Source organism: Phaseolus vulgaris, chromosome 4, assembly GCF_000499845.2.
Source record: "Phaseolus vulgaris cultivar G19833 chromosome 4, P. vulgaris v2.0, whole genome shotgun sequence".
Classification (NCBI taxonomy): Eukaryota; Viridiplantae; Streptophyta; class Magnoliopsida; order Fabales; family Fabaceae; genus Phaseolus; species Phaseolus vulgaris.
In genome coordinates, this window is record NC_023756.2 from 17,797,844 (window position 1) to 17,814,115 (window position 16,272).

Sequence of the window (16,272 nt, forward strand, 5' to 3'; positions counted from 1 at the left end):
AGTGAGAGCATTCAAACTTATAAAATATGTTTCAGCTTAAAGTATTCAGAAGAAGTGTACCTTTACTCGGGGTCTTAAACACCTTTTGTAAACATTCCTTCAACAACTTTCCTCCACCACAATATTGCTTTAACAATAAAAGTATAATTTCAACAACTAGAATATAATTTCAATGGTAAAACATTATGTTAACGTGCACATTTATTTTCGGGTGCTATGCCACATCATTCCTAACGACTTTTATTTGTATTTAAAAGATATATGCTTTAATTAATTCAATTATTCCTTGATGTGATTCCACTAGCACACTTTGAATGATTCTTGACATTCTTAGGAATCATCTTGAGTTGGTTATGAGATAGGCACTTTAACATAGAATTGGATCAAGGTTCTATGAACAAGAACTCACCAAAACTAGTACCAAAACACAAACTCATATGGAAGTTCCAATTATTGTCAAATTGAACCGATTAAAGTGAAAGGAAAAGCAATTGCACCGAACAAAACAACATAGAACTGAAATGTACCGAACATAAAAGCTAGAAAATGCAAAAGAAGCAAGGATGAATCGGTAGAAACACAAAACCGAAGCAAGAACAGCAAGAACAACAAAAGTACCGAACAGAAAAATCAAAGGAAGCAAACTAGGACATGAACAATTAAAGAGAAGGAAGGAAGGAGAAGAGAAAGCTCATGAAGATGGATGAATGGTTGGATGATCACGCCACTAGGAGGATGGAGACTCCAAGATAAGTGTGCAAGCCGCCACTTGAGGTAACCATTGAACCATCAAGATAAGACTAGTGAAGAAGGCACAAAGCTCTCCAATGCTCTCTCAAAAATTGAGCATAGTTTCTCTAATCAAAATTCAAATCTGAAATGTACAAGGGCAGCACCTTAATTTATAGCCTAGAGGTGCTGAAATGCAAGGCAGATTAAATTCAAAATTTCCCCCAAAAGCTAATGAAAGTGGCGCCAACTATGGTCATGAAGAAGGTGTGACCTTCTCTCTCACTTTGGCACCTCCCTAGTTATTCCTACACCTATCAACTAACGCACCCCCCCTAAGACTCCTAACCAAAGACCTAAAGATGCTTTAACAAAAGAGGTTTCTAATGTTTCCCTCTTAAGCACCTTTCTAAACAAAATTCTTTATTATTTAAAACTTGGCCTTGCCCCTCATGGGATGGACTTGGGCTCTTTGGGCTTTGGCCTTCTTGGGCTTGGGCTTGGGCTTTGGACTTGGGCCTCATCTTTATGTTATGTCTTCTTTTAATTTTTCAGAAGACTAGAAGGAAGAACTTTAGATTTGAAGGCAAATGACCTCTTCCTTCATCAATAAAAGCCTCCTTTACTTGATTCTCATCATTCCTTCTATTGTTTTTACTCTAATTATCTTTTTCGTATAAACTACTGATCATCTGGGCCTACCTCGTAACGTGCCAGTGAGCCCATACCTGCCCCAGGCCAACCTGTGTATAACTTTATCTAACCGAACTTACTACACTTAAGTGCTTTGGCCGAGGACCCGCACATGTCTGGCCAATACAATGAGACTACTCCAAAACAAATCAACTTTCAAGTTTATCTTTTTTTTTTATCAACAACGAATTAAATGAAATATAAAGGGGGCACTTCAGGAGTGTCCCAACTCATATACAAAAGTCAAGAACGGTTCTTAAGATAAAACCCATTCTTTTAAAGAAAACCCTTTCGCCGGACACAATTGACGTAAAAAAGACCTGCAGGATCATTTCACTTCTTAAAAAGACCAAGTAGATTTATGTAAAAAGCACTTTCCAGCAAAGTGCACCATAAACTAGATAAATACACATATGCAGCAGCTATGCAAGATTTTGGCAGCAACATGACTAGATGGAAGTATTTGGGTAATACACCAAAAGCCTCATGATGGGTTGATACCAAAAGATGGGTTGTTCTTCTTGGAGATTTGAAAAGGGTGGCGGAAGCAATGAATGTGATGGATCAAGGAGGGCTCATATAGAGCTATGGGTTCCTTGTAGGTGCATGAAAGTTATGGAGAGTGATTGGTTGGGCCATATCACTTGGAAAAAGGTGGAGGTGAAGATCAAAGTGTCTAACCTAAAGAGACTAGACAAGGGAGTAAAAGCTTGCAATATTTTGCAGCATTTACAAAACATGAGCCAAGCACCCCATTCTATAGGTTCAAGTGCCTTGGAGAACAAGGAGCAAGGGTAGGAAGGGGAATACTCAAAAGAGCGGCTACTAGGGTTTTGACTAAAGTCAATGTCGCACCCTAGGAGCAAACTTCTAGAAGCTAGTTTAACTTCTTACCCTAAAAGGCTTTACTCAAGCTATAATGATAAGCACACCCCCCATTATGCTAAAGGAACCTTATTCTACTGAAATTACAAGTAAAGAAACTAGCTCTCTTGGCTTGGGCTTTACTTCTTGCGATCCTCTTTTAACATATAAAGAAACATTTCTCTGCCATCAGTAGTAGAGTCCCAATCTTCTTGAATTGGACTTAGTTGTTGGGCTTGAACTAGGGCCCGAGCTTGGGCCTCTTCCATCATCCTCTCCCTCTTGAAGAGGATTTGTCCTCAAATCACATGCTTCTGCCTCTTCATCTTCACTACCTACAAAAGGTGTTAGATCCATAACATTGAAGGTAGTATGTACTCCATATTCTTTAGGCAGGTCAATTTGATATGCTTTATTATTGATTCTTTTGAGAACTCGGAAGGGACCATCACCCCACGGACTAAGTTTAGACTTCCTCTGATTAGGGAATCTATCTTTTCTAAGGTGAAGCCAAACCCAATCTCCCTCCTAAAAAATCACCTCTCTCTTCCCCTTACTGCTATGTTTTCTGTATTTTTCTGTTTGATGTTGTATTTTGTTCTTAATCCTCTCTTGCATTTTCTTTACAAATTCAGCCTTTGTTACTCTTTCCTTATGCACAAAATCTTGTGGATTAGGTAGAGGTAACAAATCCAAAGGAGTAAGAGGATTAAACCCATACACATCCTCAAATGGAGAAATGTTAGTAGTTTTATGAACTACTCTATTATATGCAAACTCAATATGAGGAAGGTACTCATCCTAAGATTTGTGGTTTCCTTTCATGATTGACCTAAGCATAGTGGAAAGAGATCTATTTAAAACTTCAGTTTGTCCATCCGTTTGAGGATGACAAGAAGTTGAGAAATTCAACTTAGTTCCAAGCCTTTCCCAAAGAGTTCTCTAGAAATGGCTTACAAATTTAGGATCTCTATCCGAAACTATGGTCTTAGGTAAACCATGTAGTCTTACCACTTCTCTAAAGAAGAGCTTAGAGATGTTGCTAGCATCATCCACTTTATGGCAGGGTATGAAATGAGCCATTTTGCTAAACCTATCCACTACTGATGTGATTCCACTAGCCATATAGAGAAAGGTTCTTGACCTTCTTAGGAATCACCTTGAGTTGGACATTATAGAGGCACTTTTCTTAGAGTTGGATCATTGTTCTAAGACAAGAACTCACCAAAAACTAGTACCAAATCCCAAACTCATTTTGGATGAACCAATTTTAGTCAAATTGAACCGAACAAAAGAGTAAGAAAAGCAAAGGAACAAGATGGAGGGACAGAATTATAAAACTGCCGAACCAAAATACTCATAAAAACAGCAAGAACACCAAACCAAACTCAAGAACACAAGCTAACAAAAAACAAATGAAAGAGGAGAAAGGAAGGAGAAGAGAATGCTCATGAAGATGGGAGGAGGATGGATGATCTCGCCACTAGAAGTGTGGAATGCTCCTAGATGAGAGTGATGCCGCCACTTGAGGACTCCATTGATCCATCAAGATAAGACTAGAGAAGAAGGCTCCAAAAGCTCTCCAAAGGTCACTCAAAATTTGAGTAGAGTTTTCTTAGATTAATTCCAATCTGAATTTTACAAAGGAAGCACCTCTATTTATAGCCTAAGGTGCTGAAAAATAGGTGGGAAATTTCAAATAAACTCATTTGAAATTCCCACCAAAAACAAGTCACATGGGAGGTGTGACCTTTTTCTACTATGACACCTCCCAAAAACTACACCTACACCACTCTCCTAAGTCACATGGACAATGTGACTTTATTTTACATTTTCACACACCTTTATTTAATAACCACACCTCCTAAAACTATACAAGAGTATTTCAAAGCTTGGCCTTGCCCCTCATGGGATGGACTTGGGCTATTTGGGCTTTGGCCTTCTTGGGCTTGGGCTTGGGCTTTGGGCTTGGGCCTCATCTTTATTTTATGTCTTCTTTTAATTTTGAGAAGACTAGAAGGAAGAACTTCAAATGTGAGGGTGGATGTCCTCTTCCTCCATTAATAAAAGCCTCCTTTATTTGATTCTCATCATACTCCTCGAGTTGGAGAGAATTCGTCCACGAATTCTGAATCCCTGCATATAACAAAGTCAGTTTAGTTTTACAATTAAAAGTGGAAGAAAAATGTAAACATGACTTAGCATTTGTGAATAATGGGATTTCAGAAAAGGAGGTTCTATAAATCGACCAAGTTGGAAAAATTTGTTTGGGAATGATGTGATGTTTTGGAAAAAGACCTCTTAAATGGTGACAACCATTAGGAGGTATGAACAAATCATCCCTAACATTTTTTAACCAAGATGGTGGTGAAATAGGAACCTTGGGTAATGAAAAAGATAAGGAAGGAAAACACCTTGGAGGTGAAAGGATAAGACCCATGTCAACTTGGCCTTCTTTGTCTTTTTCTTGTTTACTTGTGGTAGGTGGGTGAGTTAGGTCTTGTTTTACCTTGTTGATCTTTAAGATTTGCTTTTGTGGACAATGAAGAGCTATGTGCCCAAAACCTAAACATTTAAAACATTTGATATTTGAAGTTTTGGTAGGTGACTTAGGAGTAGAAAGATTTGTAGTAGAAACTTTGTTTGGAAACATGGTTTGTTTGGAAAAATTGGAAGGAGAAATTTTGTTTGCATCCTTCCTAGAAGAGTTGTAGAAATCATCATCATGAGTATTTTTGAAAGTTTTGTTCAAAAGATATGATTCTACCTTGATGGCTTTGCGAAACACGCTCTTTAAAGAAGAATATTCTTTTAATTCTACAAAATCTCTAATATCTCTTTTCAAACCACGTACAAACCATTTAATCTTTGACTCTTCATTAGCATGCATATTCATTTTAGTCAAAGTTGTTTCAAAATCTTTAAAGTATTCATCTACCATCCTATGTCCTTGAGGAAGCCTTTGGAACTTCAACAAGTGTTCCTTCCTAGAAGGAGGAACAAACCTCGCGCGCATACACTCTTTCAAAGCATTCCAAGAAACCACGGGAGGTTTCTTGCGATATATAATGTCCATTACAATTTTATGCCACCATTCTTTGGCATAGCCCAAAAAGGATAAAGAAACTAATCTAAGTTTTTGGTCATCTTGGACCTTATACACATGAAAATAATGGTCAACCTTAGTCTCCCATTCTAAATACACATTAGGATCACTATCACCATTAAAACTAGGGACTTTTTTACAAGCAATGTTGAACACTTGGTGATATCTTTGGTCACGGTTATAGCTCTCTTCATGAGAATGATGGTGATGCCTCCTTCTTCTATGTTCTTCTTCACCAAGGACTGAAGCTTTGGAAGGAGAATGTTGTTTGTAAGATGCACCACTTGAATAGCCAGCCATTTTGCAAATAAAAAACAGCAAACACACAAAAACAGCAAACAAGTTAAGAAACAAAATTAGCAAAAACAGTGAGCTTGGCAATGAAACCGCCGAAGTGAAATGAGGCTGAAAAAAGAGATCACTCTCAAAGAAATAATGTTCTTGCACCAATCTGATCTTGAGGCCTTGGAATCCTCAAATGAAATATGTCAAAGCAAGCACACCAATCTCAAAAGCAACCACCACAAAACCAATGAAACAATAAAGACAAACAAGAAAAGGTATAAGCAAGGAAAGGTAATTGCAAAAGGAATACTATATGTAAGACAAACTCAAAGAGTAAGAATGAAAGACAATCAAGAAAATAAAGAACTCAATGAGAAAAGTAGGCACACAAAAGAATACTTAAGGAAAAGCACTAGAGTAGATGAAGAAAACAAAAAATTAGCTACTGGAAATTTTTTTTTTTAAAATGCAAACTGTGCTTGATATTCACTGATTTAACTGGAATGATGTAGAGAGAACTGGATTATGAAATTTAAACCACAGAAACTTCAAGATGTTAACTCAATAATGGCACTGGAATCAATTAAAAACAATAAGCCAATTGAGAGAAATAAATTTTTTAAAATCGCTGCCAGATTACCGTATTTTTTCGGCAGGAATGTACACTTTTTTTATTTTATTTATCATTTTTTGTGTACTTCATATTTTTGAATGATTCTTTTTTTTATTCTTTTCTAACACTTTGAATATCTCAAATCCAGAATTTCAGAATTTTACAGTACGTAAATCAATTGCAATAAGGAAAAACAGTAAGCACTTTTTTCAGAAACAGAGGAATCCTAATAGGAATAAAAAACAGGATGATGAACTAGGAAAGACATAATAGAAAATGATGTATTGGAACTTGTATAGGTCTAGAATACAAGTATGAACTCAATTATAAAAAGAAAATGCACAAAGGATCAACATCAATTCAGAAAATTATATGACACCAAAGCAAGAAACAATCAAAACAATAAAAGTACTACTAGAAGTAATGACATATATGGAATAACATGACTAAGACAAAACTTGACATGATTAAAAAATTAAAAGACACATCACAAATTTTAACAAGTGAAAGGAAGCTTAAGGTAAACTCTAGGAAGGATAATGCCATTCCAAAAGAGCAACCATACTCATAAGAATTATGAGTGCCATAAACCTTTTCACAAGCACTTGGTGTAAAAGAAAAACAGCAAGAATACTCAAGTAAAATTCTAAAACAGAAACTTAAATTGCAAGAAATTAAAAAGAGCTCTTGAAATAAAGTGCACACAACTCAACAATTAAACAAGAATGAACCTAAGACTCATGATACCACATGATGTGATTCCACTAGCCATATAGAGAAAGGTTCTTGACCTTCTTAGGAATCACCTTGAGTTGGACATTATAGAGGCACTTTTCTTAGAGTTGGATCATTGTTCTAAGACAAGAACTCACCAAAAACTAGTACCAAATCCCAAACTCATTTTGGATGAACCAATTTTAGTCAAATTGAACCGAACAAAAGAGTAAGAAAAGCAAAGGAACAAGATGAAGGGACAAAATTATAAAACTGCCGAACCAAAATACTCATAAAAACAGCAAGAACACCAAACCAAACTCAAGAACACAAGCTAACAAAAAACAAATGAAAGAGGAGAAAGGAAGGAGAAGAGAATGCTCATGAAGATGGAAGGAGGATGGATGATCTCGCCACTAGAAGTGTGGAATGCTCCTAGATGAGAGTGATGCCGCCACTTGAGGACTCCATTGATCCATCAAGATAAGACTAGAGAAGAAGGCTCCAAAAGCTCTCCAAAGGTCACTCAAAATTTGAGTAGAGTTTTCTTAGATTAATTCCAATCTGAATTTTACAAAGGAAGCACCTCTATTTATAGCCTAAGGTGCTGAAAAATAGGTGGGAAATTTCAAATAAACTCATTTGAAATTCCCACCAAAAACAAGTCACATGGGAGGTGTGACCTTTTTCTACTATGACACCTCCCAAAAACTACACCTACACCACTCTCCTAAGTCACATGGACAATGTGACTTTATTTTACATTTTCACACACCTTTATTCAAAGGAGACAAAGGAACTCTTCAACTCCTGTACATACTCCAGGTAAGCCGCCATTTGTGGATCCTTGGCCTGGAACTCGCCTGTTACTTGCCCCGTGACTAACAGCGAGTCACTCTTAGCCATTAGCACCCTAGATCCCATTTCCTTGGCCAGCAAGATTCCGGCGATCAGTGCTTCATACTCTGCTTGGTTGTTGCTGGCTTTGAAGGCAAACCTCAGGGACTGTTTAATCAGCACGCCGTTGGGCCCTTCCAAGATGACTCCAGCACCGCTGCCCTGCTGGTTCGACGATCCATCCACCGAAAGCACCCAACGAAAATCATCCCCCTCAACTCGTGTCGCTTCTGACGAGAGCTCGACCACGAAATCTGCGAAAATCTGCCCCTTGATCAGACCTCGGGGCTCATACTTGATATCGAACTCCGACAGCTCCACCGCCCACTTCACCATCCTCCCAGCTACATCGGGCTTCTTCAGAACCTTCTGGATGGGCAAGTCGGTCATCACCAGTATTGTGAAGTTGTGGAAATAGTGGCGTAACCTTCTCGCCGAAAAAACCACTGCCAGTGCAGCTTTCTCCAAGGCCTGATATCTCACTTCGGGGCCCTGCAGCACCTTACTGACAAAATAAATAGGCTTTTGGGCTTGATCTTGGTCTTGGGCGAGCACCGCACTCACCGCCCTCTCAGTCACAGCAAAATACAACCTGAGAGGGGTTCCCACCAGCGGTTTGCACAAAACCGGCGGGCTCGCCAGGTACTCTTTAAGCTTGACGAAGGCCTCTTCACACTCCTTCGTCCAGGCGAATTTGTTGTTTCGCCTTAAACACTGAAAATACGGATGGCCCTTCTCCCCGCTGGCTGACACGAAACGAGACAGGGCGGCCATCCGACCTGTAAGTTGCTGCACTTCCTTCACGGTAGCCGGGCTCCTCATCGCCAAGATGGCAGCACACTTATCAGGATTGGCTTCTATCCCTCTTTCAGTCAAGAGAAATCCCAAGAACTTTCCCACCTCCACGCCAAAGATGCACTTCTCGGGATTTAGCTTTAACCTGAACTTGGCGATCGTAGTGAACAACTCTTCCAAGTCCGCAACATGCTTGCTCTTCTCCGGCGAGGTCACGACCATGTCATCCACGTATGCTTGCACATTTCTTCCCAGCATTGGTGCGAGTACCCGATCCATCAACCTCTGGTACGTGGCCCCTGCGTTCTTCAGCCCAAAAGGCATCACCTTGTAGCAGTAGCACGATCTCTCGGTCATGAAGGCAGTCTTCTCTTCATCCATGGGATGCATCTTTATCTGGTTGTACCCCGAGAAGGCATCCAGAAAACTCAGCAACTTACACCCTGCAGCACTGTCAACCAGGGCGTCTATGCTTGGTAAAGGATACGAATCCTTTGGGCAAGCCTTGTTCAGATCAGTGAAATCAACGCACATGCGCCACTTGCCATTGCTCTTCTTCACCAGCACGGCATTGGCTAGCCACTCAGGGTACTGGACCTCCCTGATATGGCCTGCAGCGAGGAGCTTCTGGGTTTCATCCCTGATCGCCTGTCTTCTCTCCTCGTTGAATTTCCTTCTTCTCTGTCGCACTGGTCTGACCTGGTTGTCCATTGCTAGATGATGGCACAAGAAGTCGGGGTCAATTCCTGGCATGTCTGAAGCAGACCATGCGAAAGCATCCAGATGCCGCTCTATCACCTTGGCAATCTGGTCTTGGAGCTCAGCCTCCAAGGATCTTCCCAACTTGAAGACCCTTCCCCCGATCTCCCTTTCGAGCCATTCCTCGACGGGTTTTGGTCTAGCTTCCTTGGCGATCACCGCCCTGGCGATTCCCAGCTCCCTCGCTTCCTTAGGGCGATTCCTCGCCTCTTCTTCCCGCTCGGCGTTCTCTCCTTCAGCCTCAGCGTCCATCATGGAGACGTCTTCCCCGACGGCCACCTCCATCGCTGCACCAACAACCCGCCACTCTGTTGGCTTGGGCTTCACACCGGGAGGCGGCGTCGTTGTGATGTAACTCACTGACCTCTTGTTCTTAAGGCTATTCTCATAACACTTCTTTGCTTCCTTCTGGTCAGATTTGATGGTGATCACCACCCCTTCCATCGATGGCAACTTCACCTTCATGTGCCTGGTCGAAGGCACATCTCCTATTCTGTTGAGTGTTGGTCTTCCCAACAGAATGTTATATGCTGAGGGAGCGTTCACGACGAGGTACTTGATTTTCTCCGTTCTTGAGCCCGCCTCATCCGTGAAGGTAGTTCTCAACTCTATATACCCCCTGACCTCCACCTGATCACCAGCGAAACCATACAAACACCCTCCATAAGGCCTCAGCTGGTCAAGGGGCAACTGCAACTGCGTGAAAGTTGGCCAGAACATCACATCTGCCGAGCTTCCTTGGTCCACCAATACTCTGTGGACCTTCCTTCCCGCCGTAACAAGCGAGATGACTATTGGATCGTTGTCATGAGGCACAACGTCCCTGAGATCTTCCCTTGTGAACGTGATGTCCACGTCTGGTGAGTGGTCCTCGAACATGTCCACCGTCATCACAGACCTCGCATACTTCTTCCTCTGTGACGCGGTGCATCCCCCACCCGAGAAACCTCTTGCAATAGTGTGGATCTCTCCGTGAGTAGGCATCTCGTGCTGCTGAGCCTCACCACCTGCGGGCTGGGAGCTCGACGCGCCCCCAGTCCTTCTATCCAGCAAGTAATCGTTTAGGAACCCGCTCTTGACCAAGTTGTCGAGCTGGTATCCTAAAGCCAAACATGAGTCCACGGTGTGGCCAAAGCCCTGGTGGAATTCGCACCAGGCGTCTGGCTTTGGTCCCAACACCTTGTCGCCCACCTTCTCGGGCGCCTTCAGCCGGGCTGCTATATTGGGAATGGCGATCAGGTCCGCTAACCCCATGACAAACTTATGCTTCGGCGGGCGATTGTATTCCCGACGTGCTAGTTGAGGGCGCTCTGGGCCCCTGCCCTTGTTCTTCCTTGGATCATAAGGATGGCGAGTCCTCTGATCCCTCTTGGCCGCCGCTGTCTCCAACACCCTCTGTGGCTGGATCCTGGTCTGGGCACGTGGCCTAGCGGGGGCCACGCTTCCCCACTTCTCGGCGACCTCACTTTCATCGGCGATGTGGGCCACCGCAAGTCGCCTAACCTCAGCAAACGTGGCGGGGTGAGCCCTAATCAACGCCTCGCAGAAGGGTCCCGGCAGCACGCCCTTCTTGAATGCGTAGACCAACATCTCTTCATCCTTGGCCGGCGAGCGGACCATCTGCGCCCCAAAACGATTCAAGTAGTCCCTGAGGGACTCTCCCTGGTATTGCCTTATGTCGAACAGATCATAAGACACCCTAGGCGGCGCCTTGTTCACTATGTACTGCTCGACGAAGATCTTCGAAAACTGTTGGAAATTGGTTATGTGACCTGTAGGCAGGCTCACAAACCACTCCAGCGCCGTTCCCTGGAGTGTGCTCACAAACATCTTGCAATACACAACATCCGATCCTCCTGACAGCATCATCTGCGTGTGAAACGTGGTGAGATGTACCTCAGGATCCTCCACGCCGGTAAAAACGGCTTTCACGGGTACTACACTCGCAGGGATAGGCGTGTCCGTAATCGCCTGAGCGAAAGGCATGGGGAAAACGCGAGGCGGCGTTGACGGCGCGACCTCTTCAGCGACTGGGCGCCCCCGCTGCTCCTGGAGAGCTTGGCGCAATTCCTCAGTAACTCTGCTAAGCTCTTCATTCCTGGCCTGAGAGGCGACCAGGTCCTCATGCATTTTTGCCTGCTTTATGCGCGAGGCTTCCACATTCGCCTGCAGCGAACGCATGATTTCCACCATTTGCGCCATAGTCATGGCGTCTTCAGCAGCAACGGGCGCAACTGGACTTGAACGGTTGCTTCTCATCTTTCTCATGAAAACCTGACAGATCACAAAGAGCGATGAACACTTTCTCTCTCCAGACAGTTACACATCTGGACACGTGGCTCGCATCCAGCTGTACACGTGTCACCATCTGGAGCATCCTTGACTTGGGCGCCACTTCTTACTCTTCAGGTTTTTTGGCTAAGTTACTCATGCATGACACAACTCAGTGCATAGCTGCCTTGGAGCGTGATCTCTTCTGAGTGGCGAGATCGGGTACCTTCGTATACACCTTCCCTGTGGTCTCGCCGGCCGCCTTCACGATCTACTTTACTTGCTTCACCGTGTATGTCAGGTAAGCTGTCTCCCGAGCTCATCCTCTGGCCAGCTAGGAAATGACTATCTGACTTCATCTTCGGCGATGTCCTTGTTTCGGTGATCTCTAATCACTTGGTCGCCTGGGTTCACATCTGGCGACTTCATCTCAAACCCGGTGACCGCCGGTTTAAGTATGCTAGAGATCGGAGCACGCCAACTTAATAACTGGCGACTACACGAGCCTCCCGACTTCCTTCCCTTCTGTCAGCCAGGTGTCCCGTTCAACACGCCTATATAATAGCTCGATGCCACGTCATCACTTCCGACTACCAGGGCGGTACATAAAGCTTCATCTTTTGCCTATACTCCTCTACACTCATGTTCTTTTGTTGGAGTCTTTGAAGCTTGTCCATTAACTCCCTATTGTAGTATGAAGGAATATGGCGGTGTCTCAGGGCTTCCCTAAGTTCATTCCAATATTCTATGGGAGGATCCCTGTGGAGGCGCCTATCTCTTTCTAAGGTTGTCCACCAATACATAGCGTTTCCTTGAAAGCTTAAAGTGGCTAAGGGTACCTTCCTCTCCTCATTAACATGATGGCAAGCAAAAAGTTGTTCTACTTTCATTTCCCAATCTAGATATGTTTCAACATTTTCCTTTCCATAAAAATGAGGTAGGTCTACCTTAGTCTCTTTGTGGCTCTCTCTTCTAGTTCTTCTTGGTGGAGGTTGATAATAATCATTAACTCTCCGACTCCCCTCAGCATGTAAGTCACTCCACCTAGAACTAGATGCATGTGATTTTTTTAAGTTTCTAATGTATTCATCCTTTTCTTTCACAATTTTCAACTCCTCTTCTAAAATAGCAAAATGAGCATCCGTTTCTTTTTTATCTTCTATGAATTGGGCCTCATGTTGCAATTGTCTATGTGATAGTGATTGAAAGTCTTTGGCTAATTGTTTTAAAAGATATTTTATAGACTGTCTATCACTTTCACTTGGACTAGAAGAATGAGAAGACATGTTGAAAGTTATATGTTAAAAGCAATTTACCGAAAGAAAGATAGGTGGAGTACCGTAGGTAGATTCCCAAGAAAGGGAGGTGGATCCCTTGGATCACTTAAGTACCAAGCCTTTCCTAGCCAGATTCTATTTCACAATACTTTCACAAACCCTTCTCTAAGTAATTCACTTAGAGCACAATCAAAGATGAAAACAAAGTTTTATGCAAGAAAACAATGTAAAGCAATAAAACACACAAGAAAATTGTTATCTAGAAAGCTTTAAAACTAGTCGAATCCTAAGGTGAGACTTCTTGACACTGTGGAACCTTGAAGACACACTCACTGACTAAAGCGTATTAATCCACTAATTAATCAAAGTTCTTGCAAATTACAACTCCAAGAAATACAATGAAATTAGGTCAACAATTTTTTTTATGCACAAAAATTAAAGTCTTATTCTATGCACACTTGTAGTTCCTTTGTGTATATTTGTGTATTTTTCAAGCGAAGTTGTTGTTGTCCCTTGTTTTGTCTCCTTAGGTTATTCAACCTTGAGTCTTTAATCCAACTCCCTTTTAGTGATATAGCTTTCACCAAAACAAAATTTTAGCTCCACTACTCACCAAAAAACACTTTTTAGGTATATGCCACCAAAGAGAGGTCAAACAAGTTTTAAAGCAACAAAACTCATTTAAAAATCAAGGACTACTGCAAATGGAGTTGATATTTGACAAGATTTGAAATAGTATTTAATAAAATTGACAAGCAAAAATTAAGGCACACAAAAAACGGTAGCACACAAAGTGGAATCCTAGTGAAAGGAACTATAATAGATGAATAAAACCAAAACAACATTACAAATTTTTTTGTGTGTAAATTTTTCACAATTTCCCAAATTTATGTTGGACAGAATACTTCAAAATTGAGCTTGACCACAAAAACTTCAATGTTTTAGCTTAAAATAGGCGTTGGAATTTCACCAAAACAGTGAGCCAAATAATTTTAATATTTTTTTCAAGATCACTGTCGCATCACCGTTTTTCCAAAGTCAGACATTTTGCACTCTGTTCGTATTTCATTTATCATTTTTTTTTGTATTTTGAATTTTGATGTACTTCTTTTTTTCACTTTTTCTCAACACATAAAAATACTCAAATACAAAATTTCAGAATATTTCACCCACAAAATTAATTTATGGGAAAGATTCAAGCCAGCACAGTAACAGTGAAAACAGAGAAATCCTAATCTGGAATTAGAAAACAGCAAGGAAACTTCAAAAACACAACAGAAATTATTGGAAAAGAACTTGTATGGAACTAACACACAAGTATGAACTCAATTATGAAAATATAAAAGGCACCAAAGCTTCATATACATAAATATAAACTGCACTCAAAATCAAAATCAAGCAACCAAATCAACAATAAAAGGCACCACTAGGAATTTATGACATTGTAGGATGAACATGACTTTGACAAAACTTGTATGGATTCAAAAATAATAAAGACTCAAGCACAAAAACTTTGGACTGATTAAAACATCAATAAGACTCAAATAAAATTAAAAACAAAACAACCAACACAAAATACACAATGGAACCTAAAAACAGTTTGGAAGCTCAAGAACAATTTGAACCAAAATAAAACTGTACAATAATTTAAAAACAACAACATAATTAAAATGACATAAAAAACAACAAGACAATCAAGGCAAGATGAACAACACGGATTTGAATAAAAATCAAAAATAAAATGAAGAGAACACTTATATCTTGAAGAACCTTGGCTCTAGATACCAAATGATGGGTTGATACCAAAAGATGGGTTGTTCTTCTTGGAGATTTCAAAAGGGTGGCGGAAGCAATGAATGTGATGGATTAAGGAGGGCTCATGGAAGTATTTCCAAAAAGGAATACCTGGATTAACTCTAAAGAGAGAAGTAGAATGCTACATTGATTTGGTACCTGGAGTTGGACCAATGACAATCAAACCTTACAGAATGACTCCAGCTGAGTTGACAAAATTGAAGAAACAAGTAGAAGAGTTGTTAGAGAAGTGGTTAATCTGGCGCAATATATTTTCATGGGGTTTCCAGTGTTGTTAGTTAAAAAGAAAGATGGAGGGTCTCGGTTGTGTGTGAACTACAAGCAGTTGAATAAGTTGACCATCAAGGACAAGTATCCTCTACCCAAAATTGATGAATTGGTGGATCAGTTACATGGAGCCACAGTTCTCAAAGTTTGATCTGGGATCTCGATAGCACGAGATTTTGGTAAAGGCTGAAGATGTGCAGAAGACAACCTTTAAGTCTCAATATGAACTTTATGAGTATGTATTATCAGCTCATTGGTCTCATTGGATCCAACCAGGATGTGAGCAAAGTTTCATAAAGTTGAAGAAAAGGTTGACAAGTGCTCCAGTGTTGGTGATTCTTGATACAGGAAAAACCTTTTGAGGTTTAGTATGATGCTTCACATCAGAGGTTGAATTGTGTCTTAATACAAGAGAAGATAGGAGTTGCATATGTTTCAATGCAACTCAAAGTCCATGAGAGAAATTATTCTACTTATGACTTAGAGGTGGCAGTGGTGGTGTTTGGTTTGAAGATTTGAAGACATTATTTATATGAAGCTCAATTTCAGATGTTCAGTGAATACTTGTTGGATCAGAAAGAGTTGAGCCTGAGGTAGAGAAAATGGGTGAAGTTTATGAAAGATTATGATTTTCCCACTGATGTACTATCTAGGGAAGGCTAATGTAGTTGCATATGCTCCTAGAAGAGAGTCAGCACAAATGTCAACCATGATGATTGAAGAGCAGAAGTTGATTGAGCAGTTCATAAATCTAAATTTGGTAGTACAATTCCATGTTAATCATATTAGTTGTAGTAAGTTAACTATAACTAATGATTTCCTTGGAATGATTAAGGAAAAACAATTAAGAGAATCCTAATCTGAAGTGTATTGTGAATTTTCTAGGTATATATCAAACTAAGGACTTTGTGATGGAGAAGATGAGATCTTGAGATTCAAAGGAAGAGTTTGCATATCTACCAATGAAGAACTGAAGAGAATGATTCTAGAAGAGGGTTATAAGGGTTATATAAGTTTACGTCCCAGTATGAATAAGATGTACCAAAATTTGAAGGAATCCTTTTGGTGGTCAGGCATGAGAAAAGAAGTAGCTTAGTATGTTGTGACAAGTTTGACATCTCAGAAGGCAAAGGTAGAACATTAGAGACCTAGTGGTTGTTGCAGTAGTTGGATATTCTTGAGTTAAA